Source organism: Argopecten irradians, unplaced genomic scaffold, assembly GCF_041381155.1.
Source record: "Argopecten irradians isolate NY unplaced genomic scaffold, Ai_NY scaffold_0359, whole genome shotgun sequence".
NCBI classification, from domain to species: Eukaryota; Metazoa; Mollusca; class Bivalvia; order Pectinida; family Pectinidae; genus Argopecten; species Argopecten irradians.
The window spans coordinates 46,205-61,117 of record NW_027187826.1 but is presented as its reverse complement, the minus strand read 5'-3'; the positions used below and the strand labels follow the sequence as shown (position 1 = coordinate 61,117).

Below are 14,913 nucleotides of genomic sequence, written 5' to 3'. Positions count from 1 at the left end.
ACTCTAAAAGTAATTGATATACCTTTTTTTTCGTCACCACATGAACTGCCTTAAAATCAATCACACCAATTTAGACATACAATTACTGCAATCATTATAACACAGTAGTGCAATCTGCCAGATCAGCCGAACATTGTTTGAATTTACCTTGAATATACTAGCATGCACAGTAAATGGTACCAAAAGTATACTAGTAGAGGAGAAAATGTAGAGCGGCAGAACCGGGATTACGATCCCGGGACTCCTCCGAACACAAGCTGAGTTGCTTCTACCGACTTTAACTAACCGGGGTCAGCGATAATCCGACCCCAGTCCAGTCCCTGCAACACTCCCTTCCCACCTTTTTGTGGAAATACATACGAGACCCTTTTCAACACCACAACCGATTGTTATTTTGTGAGTATGTGCGTGGCAATTCTGAAACAGGAGAGAAGAAAAATGTAGCTCTTTCCGACTGAGCTACCTGATCGCCGACAATCAACCCAGTCTGATCCCGCTACAAATATTTATCTGGTTATTTTATCTCCCTTCCTATTTTCAATCTACCTTTATGACTTAGAATCTTACCTGGTGGAAAAGAATATTTTGTCTTACAAATCTTGACAAATTATGCACACTGTGATTGTTGCAAGCTAAACTACGTATCCGCTAGCTGATTGCTGTTTGATTGCTAATGATCTCAAACACACTAATTACTTATTGTGCCAAGTTAAGTAAATATATTCTACTCTTTTCAAATATTCCTGATTACTATTCATGTGTAATATCTCAAAACATTGACATGTGCACGGAGTACGGCGGACCAGACCGCCGATGTTTTGGACATCTGCTAGATATTTCAGTTTCAGGTTACGGTGGCCAATAAAAGAAAACAAACGCAATGCGGTTTTATCATATGTTATTTCTTCTAAATACAACACTTTTTGTACAAGTTGTCAAGCATTTCTGGGGAATATTTTGCATTGAAATTGTCACCTCCATACATCGGTTTTGGGACTCCCTGGACATTGTTTTCCCCTTTTGGTTGATGCGCAAAATATACTGATAGTAGATTTTTTAAGCATTTTCAGCCCTAAAAATTACCTGCGCAAAATTATACCATTTTTTACGGTATATGATATTGGAATGTATCCCAAACTTTTTATCATATCATTTGCCAATAACACTGTTATGATATCAGAAATATCTGATGGTCTACAACAAGTGTTACATGAGTTTTAACAATATTGCATAACATGGAAATTAGAACTTAATATCAGAAAGATAAAAATTGTGATCTTCTCAAGACGTAAATCGGTACAACAACACCCAGTTGATGTTATGGAATACAGAATTAGATTTATAAGAATTGTTTACATATCTAGGTACAGAAAATAATGTTAATGGTAGCGTTTTTAAAGAAAGGGAAAAAACCTACTGAACAAACAATTAAATCGGTGTTTGCTGTTTATAAGAAATTAAGGAATGTATCTCTTCCTGTTCATCTTAAACTGAAAATATTTGATTCACTTGTAATGACAGTTTTATTATACTCATCAGAGGTATGGGAAACGATCATGAAGTTAAGAAAGTGTACAAACAATTTCATGGTCTATGGTGAGCTAACAAGTTATCCGGTTTGAATTGAAGTTCGGATACAATGTATATCAATCAACTTGCTGTTTTACAAAAGAATAATTACAAAACTTGTTAAAAGTATACCAATTGACCAATTTATTCAAAAATCACATGGTGATATTGATAAGTCTTCTAGAGGACAGATATATTCTATATTTAAGACAATTTGGCATAGAAAAGTATGCCCCTTGTCTTTCTCTGCTGCAAAACAATACTTGTTAACTGATACTGTGGTCCCAGGAACTTGATGACAATAGTCATTAAGAATGGATATTTTCATTAACATCAAATTAACAAGGAAAACGCTAAAGGTGTCATAAAATCATTTGACATATAACATCATAGGAAATATTAGAATGGGCTTCCAAGATTTTAGTATGTGTCTCTTATTTTACACCAAGAAAATCCTCAAAAGTCCAAAACTGGAAGGAACACCAGCCAAATTGATTTCTTATTGTACAAAACTACAGTTGTATTGACCTTAAAATATATTCCTCGTAATATCGAGACCGAGCCATTTAGTACTTTCAGTACTTTGATTTTAACTAAAATGATTTTTTAAATCCATGTATCAAGATAAGCATGTAGGTAATGTGCAAATAAGGGGAAACACTTTTTTACGATTTGTTTCATGTGTTAGCATTTGTTTTGCTTTATTGATTTAGACAAGTTTGTTTCAATGTATTCGATCCTTACATAGATGCAGTTTTTATTGATTAGGAAAACTACACTAGATGAGGGATATAAAATAGATAGTAATCGTACCTAATAACCCACCCCACCTGTTATGTTTTTCTTTTGTTTATATATGGAAATGTTTACTGACGATTAAAAAAATCATTTATATCTATTCCATTCGAAACGAATTGTAACTAATGTGTGTACGTTTGTTCTGCCTATTTGAATGATTTTCACAGCTCAATTCACGAAACCTTATGGTTTTCAAAAGATTACTGAAGGAAACTTCCGTCCAGATACGACACATTATGACATATAACTTTAAGAAAAAGAAAACAAATATTGGCAAACATTCAACTTTTACTGAATTCGCATATAATACAAAACATCAAATGCAATAAAGAATTTAAAAATCTTTCTCGGATTGTATGTTGTCCGATTATATATTGTTTTGTATACCTAATATTTTGAAAATGATACACAGGATGCCATCAAAGGAAAAAATTATTTCAGATTTAAAGATTAGCCCAAACTAACCCAAGCCTTTTTAGGGTCAGATCCTGCCAATTAGATATAGCTTAAGCTAAAAAGATTTCAACTTAAGTTAAAAAAAAGTTTTTTGCATTATCACTTTTTTCACTTAAGTCAAAACAAAATCTTTTTGACTGAAGTTGAAATCTTTTTGACTTAAGCTGAAAAAAGTGATAATGCAAATAAACCTTATTCAACTTCAGCTAAAAAAAATCAGGTTGCAGATAAGTAAATCGTATTTCCAATACTCCACCTGCCATCCCCTTCTATTTATAATCGGTTAGGCTAGTTCATTTGTACGTTCCCGACAAGCTTGAACAGACATATTGCATAAAACAAAATGGCCGACGACGTTCTATCTGCAATTCAGATTAATATTTGAACGGTATCAAATCAACTACTTCAAGGTAACCCCAACAAGAAATGTTTTCTGCCTAGAAGACATTGTAAATATGGCACCTTCCATTATTTTTCAAGATATCCATCTTGCTAGTTAAAAAAATAAAGGTTATGGATTTGAAATACCTTAGAAATAATTTTTCGTTAAAAAATCTGGTGTATATTAAATAATCTTTTCAGCTAAAGTAAAAAAAACCTTTTCAGCTTAAGTTTAAAAACTTTTCTGCTTAAGTTGAAAAAACTTTTCTGCTTAAGTTGAAAAAACTTTTCAGCTGAAGTAAAAAAACTTTTCTACTTTAGTTAAAAAAACTTTTCAGCTTATGTTAAAATCTTTTCAGCCTAAGTTAAAAAACGTGTCTACTTAAGTTGAAAAAACTTTTCAGCTCAAGTTAAAAAACTTTTCTACTTAAGGTAAAAAAACTTTTCAGCTTAAGTTAAAACAACTTTTCAGCTTAAGCTAAAATCTTTTCAGCTTAAGTTAAAAAACGTTTCTACTTAAGTTAAAAAAACTTTTCTACTTAAATTAAAAAAAAAAAACCTTTTCAGCTTAAGTTAAAATCTTCTCAGCTTAAGTTAAAAAACGTTTCTACTTAAGCTAAAAAAAAACTTTTCAGCTTAAGTTAAAAAAACTTTTCTACTTCATTCAAAAAAACTTCTAGAAGACATTGTAAATATGGCACCTTCCATTATTTTTCAAGATATCCATCTTGCTAGTTAAAAAAATAAAGGTTATGGATTTGAAATACCTTAGAAATAATTTTTCGTTAAAAAATCTGGTGTATATTAAATAATCTTTTCAGCTAAAGTAAAAAACACTTTTCAGCTTAAGTTTAAAAACTTTTCTGCTTAAGTTGAAAAAACTTTTCAGCTGAAGTAAAAAACCTTTTCTACTTTAGTTAAAAAAACTTTTCAGCTTATGTTAAAATCTTTTCAGCCTAAGTTAAAAAACGTGTCTACTTAAGCTGAAAAAACTTTTCAGCTCAAGTTAAAAAACTTTTCTACTTAAGGTAAAAAAACTTTTCAGCTTAAGTTAAAATCTTTTCAGCTTAAGTTAAAAAACGTTTCTACTTAAGTTAAAAAAAAATTTCCAGCTTAAGTTAAAAAAACTTTTCCACTTAAATTAAAAAAACCGTTTTCAGCTTAAGTTAAAATCTTCTCAGCTTAAGTTAAAAAACGTTTCTACTTAAGCTAAAAAAACCTTTTCAGCTTAAGTTAAAAAAACTTTTCTACTTAAGTTAAAAAAACTTTTCTACTTCATTCAAAAAAACTTTTCTGCTTAAGTTAAAAAACGTTTCTACTTCAGTTAAAAAAACCTTTCAGCTTAAGTTAAAAAAACTTTTCTACGTAATTTAAAAAAAAAGTAAGCTTAAGTTAAAACAACTTTTCAACTTAAGTTAAAATCTTTTCAGCTTAAGTTAAAAAACGTTTCTACTTAAGTTAAAAAAAACTCTTCAGCTTAAGTTAAAATCTTTTCAGCTTAAGTTAAAAAACGTTTCTACTTAAGCTACAAAAACCTTTTCAGCTTAAGTTAAAAAAAACTTTTCTACTTAAGTTAAAAATAACTTTTCTACTTCATTCAAAAAAACTTTTCTGCTTAAGTTAAAAAACGTTTCTACTTAATTTAAACCAAAACTTTTTAGCTTAAGTCAAAAAAACTTTTCAGCTTAAGTTAAAATCTTTTCAGCTTAAGTTAAAAAACGTTTCTTCTTAAGTTAAAAAAACTTTTCAGCTTAAGTTAAAAAAAATTTTCTACTTAAGTCAAAAACACTTTTTAGCTTCAGTTAAAAAACTTTTTCTACCTCAGTTAAAAAACCTTTTCAGCTGAAGTTAAAAAAAACTTTTCAGCTTAAGTTAAAAAAGTTTTCTACTTAAGTAAAACTTTTCAGCTTATTAGGTTTAAAAACTTTTCTGCTTGGTTGTGATTAATTGTAGCTGGTCTAATATGACTTTTTAACAAATGCAATTTTTTAGATGAGCAACAGGAGAATGTGCTAAATGAACATTTGACTTAACAATTAACAGAAAAATGCAACGTGCAATGGGTATTCGGCATATAAATATTGGGGGCCGCCATCTTGTTAGGCAGTTGTCATCGCACGCAAAGCAGTTTCGAAACGGCGACTGTGATTGGCTGTTATGTATGGAATGTTTTCATTGAATGAGTATATTGGACTAGTCCAGAGGCGATTTCACGGTTGACTTCACATTTTTTTGCATGATCACAATTTCTATGGAAGTGCGATCGATATATTTTTACACTTAAAGTGTACACGGAATGGTTTGGTATATAAGGCTTGATAGATGCGTCTTTGGATAAAATTTAGAATGGAGAAAGTACGAGTTTCATAGCGATTACGGTATTAAAGATAATGCGACTTTTCTCTAGAACACACCTGAAGCCCCAAGCCATTGACCCCGATTCGGGACCCCTGACCTGTGACGTCACGAGGACAACGGGACCTACAGTATTCTACTCGCATAAGATAGAGAGGCGGTTTTTGGTGTCTGCCATCTAATATAAACTATCTGTTTGTAAATATCGATTTTGAAGACACAAATACCTGTGTTCATGTCCGATAACTATTTAATATTATCCTTAAAATTGTATTTCTGATAATTTTCACTGTAACGATATATTGCTTAAGCATTTGATATTTGAACATGCACATGTAACTTATTGATTAAGCTCCCAAAAAGAATATGTAGGCCTATAAGAGCGCCGAAATCTAGGGATATTATATTCCTGGTTTTGAATACAGCGCCTTCAACCACCGCCATGTTCAGTACCTTTGGCTTTTGTCGGCATTCCGAATCAGACCACGTGACTTATGTCCACACGTCCTGCACGTGGTGATCCAGGTTACTAGCATAAACGCACATGTGTTTATTTACGTTTTCCTTCTGGCTAATATGAGCAAATCGTGCTGGTATATGTCCACAGAGCGAGTATTTGAAACATCTAACTCACACATTGCCGTAATTCAATATTGTGTGTATTAAATATTGTAATGTGCATGCATTATTTTCTTTGTAAATCCGGTCTGCTGAGGTCGACCGCGTGTTTTGTTTATGAAAAAAATTGTTGACATTTGGTTTCACATCTCTCGTGTTACTTCGAGATTGTCGCGACGATGTTCGGAAGAGTTCGGAATGATTCGGCATCTTTCGAGCTTATTTTTGACGTGTACACGTTAATTTTTTTTTTTTACTTCTATAATTAAAAATACTTCCAGTGCTGCAACTTTATAAAAAGTGGTAAAAGTAGAAAGTTTAAACCTCGGACAGACGGGGAAAATGTGTATAACACTTAAACAATTTTCACTATGACAAAAAGAGCGAAAGTGATAGACCATACAACTTTAATCACTGATATGAGTTTGAAAAACGCTTGAAAACAGGGATTTATACCATGCATACATGTATATTGATGTACCTGTCTTAGATAAATGAACATCTCTACGCAATTACTGCATAATTATACACAATAAAATGTTCATAATAATCCACGTACGTTGTATATCTGCGGTGGTTGGAACCACATATATGTGAATATTATATCAAGGATTCTTGATTATGTTATCCAAAGCCCGGCTCGGGTCTTTGAATGTCTACTTATCAAACCCGCTTAACAAATTTCTGACTTTTTTTTTCATAAAACCTGCCCATACGATTAAGTTATGATTCCAAACAGAATTTTTTTGCATATATGTAAATGCATCTACTAATCGACGACTTGTTATATCATCATCATCAATCTTTATTCCTCAAAAATGAGAGTGTGTAATACAGAAAAAGAAAACAAAATTAATAATTGATATATACAATATAGATCAAATTTTGAAAGTCTCGTATCTTAAACAACATATCAATGTTCTTTGCTAGGGGTGTATCCCCCTGACATCTTATGGTATCATTCCATGTTTACGGCGTTAAAATACGTTTGTGCTGCTTTATACAAAAATATATACAGTCGTTTGCGAATTCGCAGCCCACAGCATCATTGCCAAAGTCATGTTCGCCAAGTGTTGCTTTAAAAAGAGACACTAAAAGTTTCTCGTCACTCATCTGCGACAACGTCAGATATGGCTGTACACCATAGTAATTTATTATTTTGTCCATAAACGTGTCCCTGAGAATGAATGTGGTAGTACATTCAGTGACGAAATGCCGAATGACGTCATAGGAAGGTTTTCCACACTTCACACATATTTTGCTACTGTGTTCTATAGGAGGGCAAGTTAACATTTTACAGACGTATAATACTTCTTTCTTATTGGTGTTTTCTAATTTTAGTAGCTTATATGGTTCACTATATGTCATGTGTACATGTTTAAAACGATTAAAATCAGAGTCATTGTTCATTCGTTCTTTAAGTTGTGCGTTTTCACGGATGTGTATTGCAGCTCTTACTATATATTTCCACTCGCGTCGATTTGGAAAGTTCCCATCTATTACGTATTGAGATATATATGTTATTAAATTATACTTGCGAAGAATGTTGACTATATCAGGCACGAATCCGCCTTGTATCTTTGATGTTCCGTCATAATTCAGAAATTTTAAAAGTCTACGAATGAAAATATCTTTTGTTGTGCTATTTGGAGGACTACTTATCAGGCAGTGTAGAAAGTTCAATTTCCTCTTTTCAATTTCACTATTGATTCTATAGATGCCGAGCATCGTTTCACACATATCCGACCTTGAAGATTTCCTAAGATTTAGAATTATTTTTGTAGCATAGTGTTGGAAGATTTCTAGCGTTTGTCTGTCTTTTGCCGTTAAGTTGCTCCACATTTCAGACCCATATAACACGGCTGGTAGTATTACCTTCTTATAAATGTTAACAGTGGTCAACGGCTTAGTATATGCACAGTCTGATCCCATACGAGTTATGGCATGTAACATGTTCCTTCCTTTTTTTGCATGCTTTCTCCACCGCGTTTGAGGTCTTTAGATCCGATGATACTTCAATTCCTAGATGAACTTCTGATTTTACCGTCTTGAGTATATTCCCGTCCAATGTCCATGTGATATTTGTAATACAGTTTTTAAACGATATTATAGAACACTTAGAAGAATTAAAAGTAAAATTCCACGTCTTCGCATATTCTTCCGCGATGTTGAGTAGGCACTGAAGAGCTCTCGGACTCGTGCTAATGAGTGCTATATCGTCCGCTAGGCATGGGTTAGCACATTTAACTGACAGAATTCTCGCGCCTGCTGCCGATGCTTCTAATTGGTTAAGTAGATCGTTTATATGGAGGAGGTATAAAAAAAGTTGACATTATTCCTCCTTGTCTTACTGATCTTTTCACACTGAACCAACGTGATTGGACATTATTGTGGAAGACCGCACTGACGATTCCTTTATATGAGTTGTAAAGCATTCTGAACAAGTTTCCGGTTATACCGAGTTCATATAACTTCTGAAACATGCCTTTATGTTGAACAGTATCGAAAGCTTTGTATGTATCTAAAAACGCAACGTACACATTACTCTTTTGTTCTAGATTTTCGTTGATACATTCGTGGAGATTAAAAGATGCCATGGTGCAGCTCTTTCCTTCTTGAAATCCTTGTTGCTGTTTGTTAGGGAATTGGATATTTTCCGTTTCCATCCATCGAAGGACACGATTACGAATAACTTTTTCCATCAGTTTGTAAAGGGTCGGTAGTAACGATATTGGACGGTAATTATTCGGATCGTTCTTCTTTTTATGTCCACCTTTATATATTGGAATGACTATTCCCATTTTCCACGTTTTTGGTATTTTCCCTGAAATCCTTATACAGTTGAACAGTTCTACTATCTTCTCTATCAATAATTTCCCTCCATATCTGATATGTTCATTTGTTATATTATCAATACCTGGGGATTTATTCTGTTTTAGCTGTCGTATGCATATGTTGATCTCATCAAACGTAAACGGCGAGTCTAATTCCTCTACGTACCTATGGGGTGGGTCGAAGTCCGTCTCCTCATTTGAGTTATCCGAGTAGAGGCTTTCAAAAAAGTCTGCAAAAATGCCCGCTATTCCAATGGAGTCTCTACTATCAACACCTCCAAGTGACAATGATGTACATATTTCTGGCGTTGGGTTCTTTCGTTTCCGTATCGTTCGCCAGAATAGTCTTATATCGAGATCAGCTGTGCTATCAAGTTCGTTGTTAATTGTGTCCATATATGATTTGTATCCAATTTGATGCATATTACGGAATATATTTTTAGCCTCCTTGTATTCTTTATATGTTTTGAATTGCATCCCTCGCGGTCTGTTTTCGTTTATCCACAACTGTCTTTTATAAAGAGCCATATTATGCGCGTTTTCAATTTCCGGCGTCCAGTACGGTTTTAGAAATTGTTTGAATTGGCGTTTTGGAATGGTTTTATGTGAAGACAATAGCATACATAATGACAATTGTTCATATAACGCGTCTATACCAAGTTGTGTATCCATGTCAAATTCTCGGATGTTGCCAAGTTTTTCCGTTAGAGCTAACTGATATGCTATCAAATGGTCTGTACTTGCTTTATTCCAAGATGTGTGGTTCCTTGGACTATTTTCTGGTACTTTACAATATCCAATATTGAGATCTATTGAGCAGACTATAGGTAGGTGGTCAGACGCTATTTCAATATCACGATTATCTAGTATTCGGTTGCTTGTAACACTAGCAGCGGTTGATTGGTCTATAAATATATAGTCTAACGTCGATTGGCAAGATCTGAAGGTATATTCTTGTCCAGTCCTGGACGGTTGATTGTTAAGAATGCACAGGTTAAGGTCATTAACTAGATTTTTCACAGCATTTGCCTTTTGTCTTGCAATTGAATATGTCGGATTTTCTAGGATCCTTGCATTAAAATCTCCCGCTATAATCAGTTTACCGCGTTGGTCATAGAACGAAAGAAGATCGTGTAAAGTTTGTAAGGTTTCGCAGTAAGCATTTATATTGCAATCACTATACATATATACGCCAAATATATATATAGGATTGTTCCATGTTTTACCGGTTACTTCAATGGCAACAATGCGTCCATTCTTTACTTCGTCTAGTTTCCGGATGGTATATTGTAAGGACTTTTTAATAAGAAAAGCAGCGCCGGTTCCACCGTTGGAGTATTCATGACAATTAGCACATACTGCATAGTAGTTTTCGTCTAACGTGTCTAGATAGCCGTGCGACTTCTGGCACAATTTGTGTTCGGTGATCGCCATTACGTCACAGTCCGTATCACGTAGTAGTTTTACAACACTTTTACTAGAGGAGAAAATTCCCCTTACATTCCATGTCATTACGGTAAGTACCATGATACCAGCGAGAAGTCCTAATTTAGACATATGAAACGTCTGTCTTTCCCCGATTTTATTCGAGTGCTGTGTTCTAATAGAAGTTATCGCGTGCATCATTATAGTTCCAAGAACTGTCATTGCCTCTGTTGAATCTGTTGTAATAATCCTCGCTATCATCATGCCAATAATCTCTATTGCGTTCATTATCATTGCGGTCTCGCGGTGCTGTCCATCGCGATCTATCTTCATTTGGTTGTTGGGATTCAAGTTTTTCTTGCCATTCCCTATTGGGGAGCCAAGGTCTACATACCACGCTTTCTGGCCAGAATCCTGGGCTTTCGAGAATTGCGGCAGCATTGGGTTCAACGTTTATCTTTGCCGTAAACGATCCAAACCGCTGTGGAAATATCCGTATGTCCGTTATTTTAACATGTTTCCTTTGTAGGTAATTGACGATGCCCGACTTGGTTGTTTGGTGGCCTATACCACTGAGATAAAACCGCGCCGCGCGTTTTCGCTTTTGAACTCCAACAAATATGTCTTGGCCTTCGTTTGTTTGGTCCATCTTAGGCTTACTATTTCTTTGTTTGTCTTCATGTCGTCCTTCCTGACTTTCTGTAGATTTCCCGGCTTTATTGCCATACGGCTTACAATGCCCGCTTTTTGGTTCGTAGTTTTGAGCATTGCCATTTACAGTATCTGTGGGTATATTGGTAGAATGTGTTACGCATTCTTGGGGTTCATTTGTAATAGTGCTAGCGTTGTTAGTCGGAACATTTCGGCACTGGTCAGGACTGGTTGGGTTTTGGTCAGTATGGGCGTCCATACTGCTCGCGCACCGTTTCTGTCGTCGCGCTTCGTTGATTGTCGAGCTGGTCGTCTCACCTTTACCTGTATTAGGCCCGGTACCGTTAGGAATGTTGTTTACATTTTCCTGGCTTCCTATAACCACATCGGAGAACGATTTAACGCTATTCATTCCTTTGGCGACTGTTGACAAGATATCTTGTAATTCTTGTACATTATTCCGAAGTTCCGTGTTTTCACCTCGCATGTTTTCTAATATTTTCAGCATCTGACATTCATTTTTGTGGCTTTGCTTCAGAGATAATTCAACACTTTTCAAACGTTCACATATTGAATGAAGAACACCTTGTTTGTCTATTTCATCGAGTTTATTCTCATATGATTTTGAGTTCTTTGTTTCATATCGATTTCGTTGTCCACTATTTAGCGGGGTACCGGCGGTCAGGCTGTCCGATATTATCCCTTCGGTTGCCCTACCCTTACTGCATACACTTTCAATTTCAGTTGAATCTCCGAGTATAAACGCCTGTATTATGTAGCAGTCTCTGGCGTATTTGACGTAATTTTGACTATTCGATGTAGTTTTTCTGGTCGCGAGTTTACCTTTAGGACAACCTGGGATTTCCTTTGCACGAGTCCACAAAATGTTTCTGTACCATATGATTATCCCTTCGGAACCCTCACATAACTCTGTTATTGTCTTTATATAATGTTCTCGAGGCAGATGTATCAAAGATTTATCTAGTTTTTCAGCGTGATCCTTGTTATAGGACGGACTTCCTTTTTGGGAGAGTATCTGGCTGTTGGTCGGGGGTGAATTATATAACAAATCGACACTATGGGTAGGGCTTCGGGATGGGCTTTGACAGAGCTGATTAGCGCTCACAATGTCTGACATATCAAAATCACTTACAAGTTCTTTTTCAGGGTCATTCCTCTTATTTTCTTCACATATCAGTTTCGAACAACCTTCAACATTAGGTGAACTCAGGTTTGTATATACCAATTCACTATCTTCAGCGTATTGTTCACTATAATTCCGGAGGCGGAGTGGCTCGCCGACCTCACTGGTCGCCATCTTGAATCTCTACAATTTGAATTTAATGCCAATTTAGATATGAAAAAAGGATTGCGAATAAATGAAATGTTATTTCAAATATTGGCAAAACTTATTTTATTTCTAATTTGGCACCAATTGGCTTCCGTAGCGTAACTTATATTTGGAAGAGAACATTTTTGCACGTACCAATCACACCATACCCTCTAAACAGAATAGCTCTGTGATATACAAAGACGAACTATCACAAAATCAACAGGTTTCCATAGGAACGTATCCTGTGCAGACAGACCATTTTACCAGCCTACATATCGAGTAGAAACCCCCAGAAGCCCTGTAAGTAGAGGTAAAAAAAAATGTTATAATTCCCTTCTTCCTTAATTAATGACTGTCTTCTTCCCTATCTTTCCCTTCACATCGCCTCAGGGCTGGGATTTTGGTTGAGCGCTCGCACCTGTGTGCTAGGTTCTTGGTTCTGTCCTCTGGCCGAGATAGTGTCAAGGGATAAGACGGTCATAAGAAGAATAGAAAATGTATCCCAAATTGAGTCTATATAGACAGATACTAAACACAGATATGTTTACTGCATGGCGATGTAATAAATAATTATGTTGTCATTAACGTCACTCATATTAGATGGTTTCTTCTTTGTGTATTACAGAGCTACCTGCTTTCAGGATAGATTATGATTGATAAGTTATTAGTGTTTACGAGTACGAAAAATTACGCCATTTCTCTTCCCAATATAACATAACGCTCATAAATACAGAGCGTAACAATAAATATAGCTATCCATACGAGCCGGATAACTTTATAGTGTGAATGAGCTTTACTTAGATTTGAACTATTTAGGAGTACATATCCACAAAAGATTTGAGCGACTAAAGTGAACATAAAAATGGACCTTTGAATGGGTCATTAATTCGGTCCCGGAACACGCGGAATTTGTTTGTTTGATTGATTAATCAACGTCTATTAACAGTCAGTGTCATGTAAGCACCCCACCCAACATGTATGCGATGTGTAGCGTGTTATAGCTGTATGTAGTGTGTGTTTTTGTGAGACTGCGGTATATTTGATCATGCAATAGGACCAGCAGGTACAATTCTAACGACTTACCAACATGCAGGAAAAAGATTGTCGTTATGGACATAGAAGGCGTCACTTATCCGAGTGATGCCTACTTGTATGTCAGCTGGTTTTTTGTGTAAAAAAAAAAAAAAAAAAACCGCTGCAACATTTACTGTATTTATATATTGATTTATCATGGAATGGGACTATATTATGCTGTATCTGAAATATATTCAAACCCAATATAAATATATCTCAATGATTTTGTCTATGAAAAGAACAGTATCAACTAATTGTATCTGATGTATAAAAAGATGAGTTGTAACACCTGTCCATATCGCCTCCATAACTCTTGTAAACCAGGGGTCGTGAGTTCGATCCTAACTGAAGGCTTCATTAATTTATGTTTATAGGAAAATCCATTGTCAGCAACTCTCAGTTTCGATTGTCGTCATGGACACTCACTCCTCGTAAGCTTTGACAAAACATTATCCGTATGCAGTGCCCAGGACCCAGCTTCACGAATGTTTCTTTACTTTAAATAATTCCTTAACTTAAACTCCCCATAAGAAAGCATAAAAGAAGTTAAGGACTCTTCCGTAAAATCTCTATTGATTTCCTATGAAGAATTTTAAGCTGATGAATGTTCATGAAACTTGACCTAGTTTACAAGACCAGTGCTCTTACCACTGAGCTATGGAGGAGATATCTACTTGTAATTCAGCGTTTTTTATTTTGTCAAAAATGGTGGAATTACATTTTGATGTATCTACATCTACTTTTAGATTCAATCATAGAATGCGATTAGTGAACGGTTTTTCTTTCTATAGGAGCAAAATACATAATCAAAATCAAACACATCCTATTAATTTTTATCACCTTAAAACCATGTGTATGTCATGCATCTATAGCTAGTATAATATCACAACTATAGGTTCAGAGAGGAAACATGCTGTATCGGAAATCAAACAAATACATTTACCAAATGACTGTATCTATGACACGGTATCAATCAATTGTTATCTGTTGTATAAAAAGATGAGTTGTAACATCTGTCCATATCGCCTCCATAGCTCAGTGGTTAGAGCACTGGTCTTGTAAACCAGGGGTCGTGAGTTCGATCCTCACTGGAGGCTTGCTAAGTACACTTTTACTCAAGTAAGTGTTTTGTGCATGACGGCAATATACAAAAACGGAATGTTCTTAAATGTGTTAGTTTGATGACAAAAGCACGATTCCCTCAAGCATACCTGTCTTTCCATATCTGTGTACATAGACATCATATTATCGTAAAAGACGACTAAAATTGAGATATTTTAATTTTCTATCCTTCTTAACTGACTTTTTTGTTCCTAGCGTCTCCTTGAACACCACTACAATTTTGGCCACGAGTTGAGCGCTCGCCTGTGCGAGGAAAGCCTCGCCGAGACAGGATTACCAGTCTGACCGCTCGCCTGG

At 35.2% G+C, this 14,913-nt stretch overlaps 1 non-coding gene across 1 annotated transcript; it reads left to right on the top strand.

Annotated features, from left to right (window-relative positions):
* Positions 1–14,518: 14,518 nt before the first annotated feature.
* Positions 14,519–14,591, top strand: Trnat-ugu (transfer RNA threonine (anticodon UGU)). The gene has a single exon. It is a non-coding gene; the product is annotated as a tRNA-Thr (tRNA).
* The last annotated feature ends 322 nt before the right edge of the window (positions 14,592–14,913 follow it).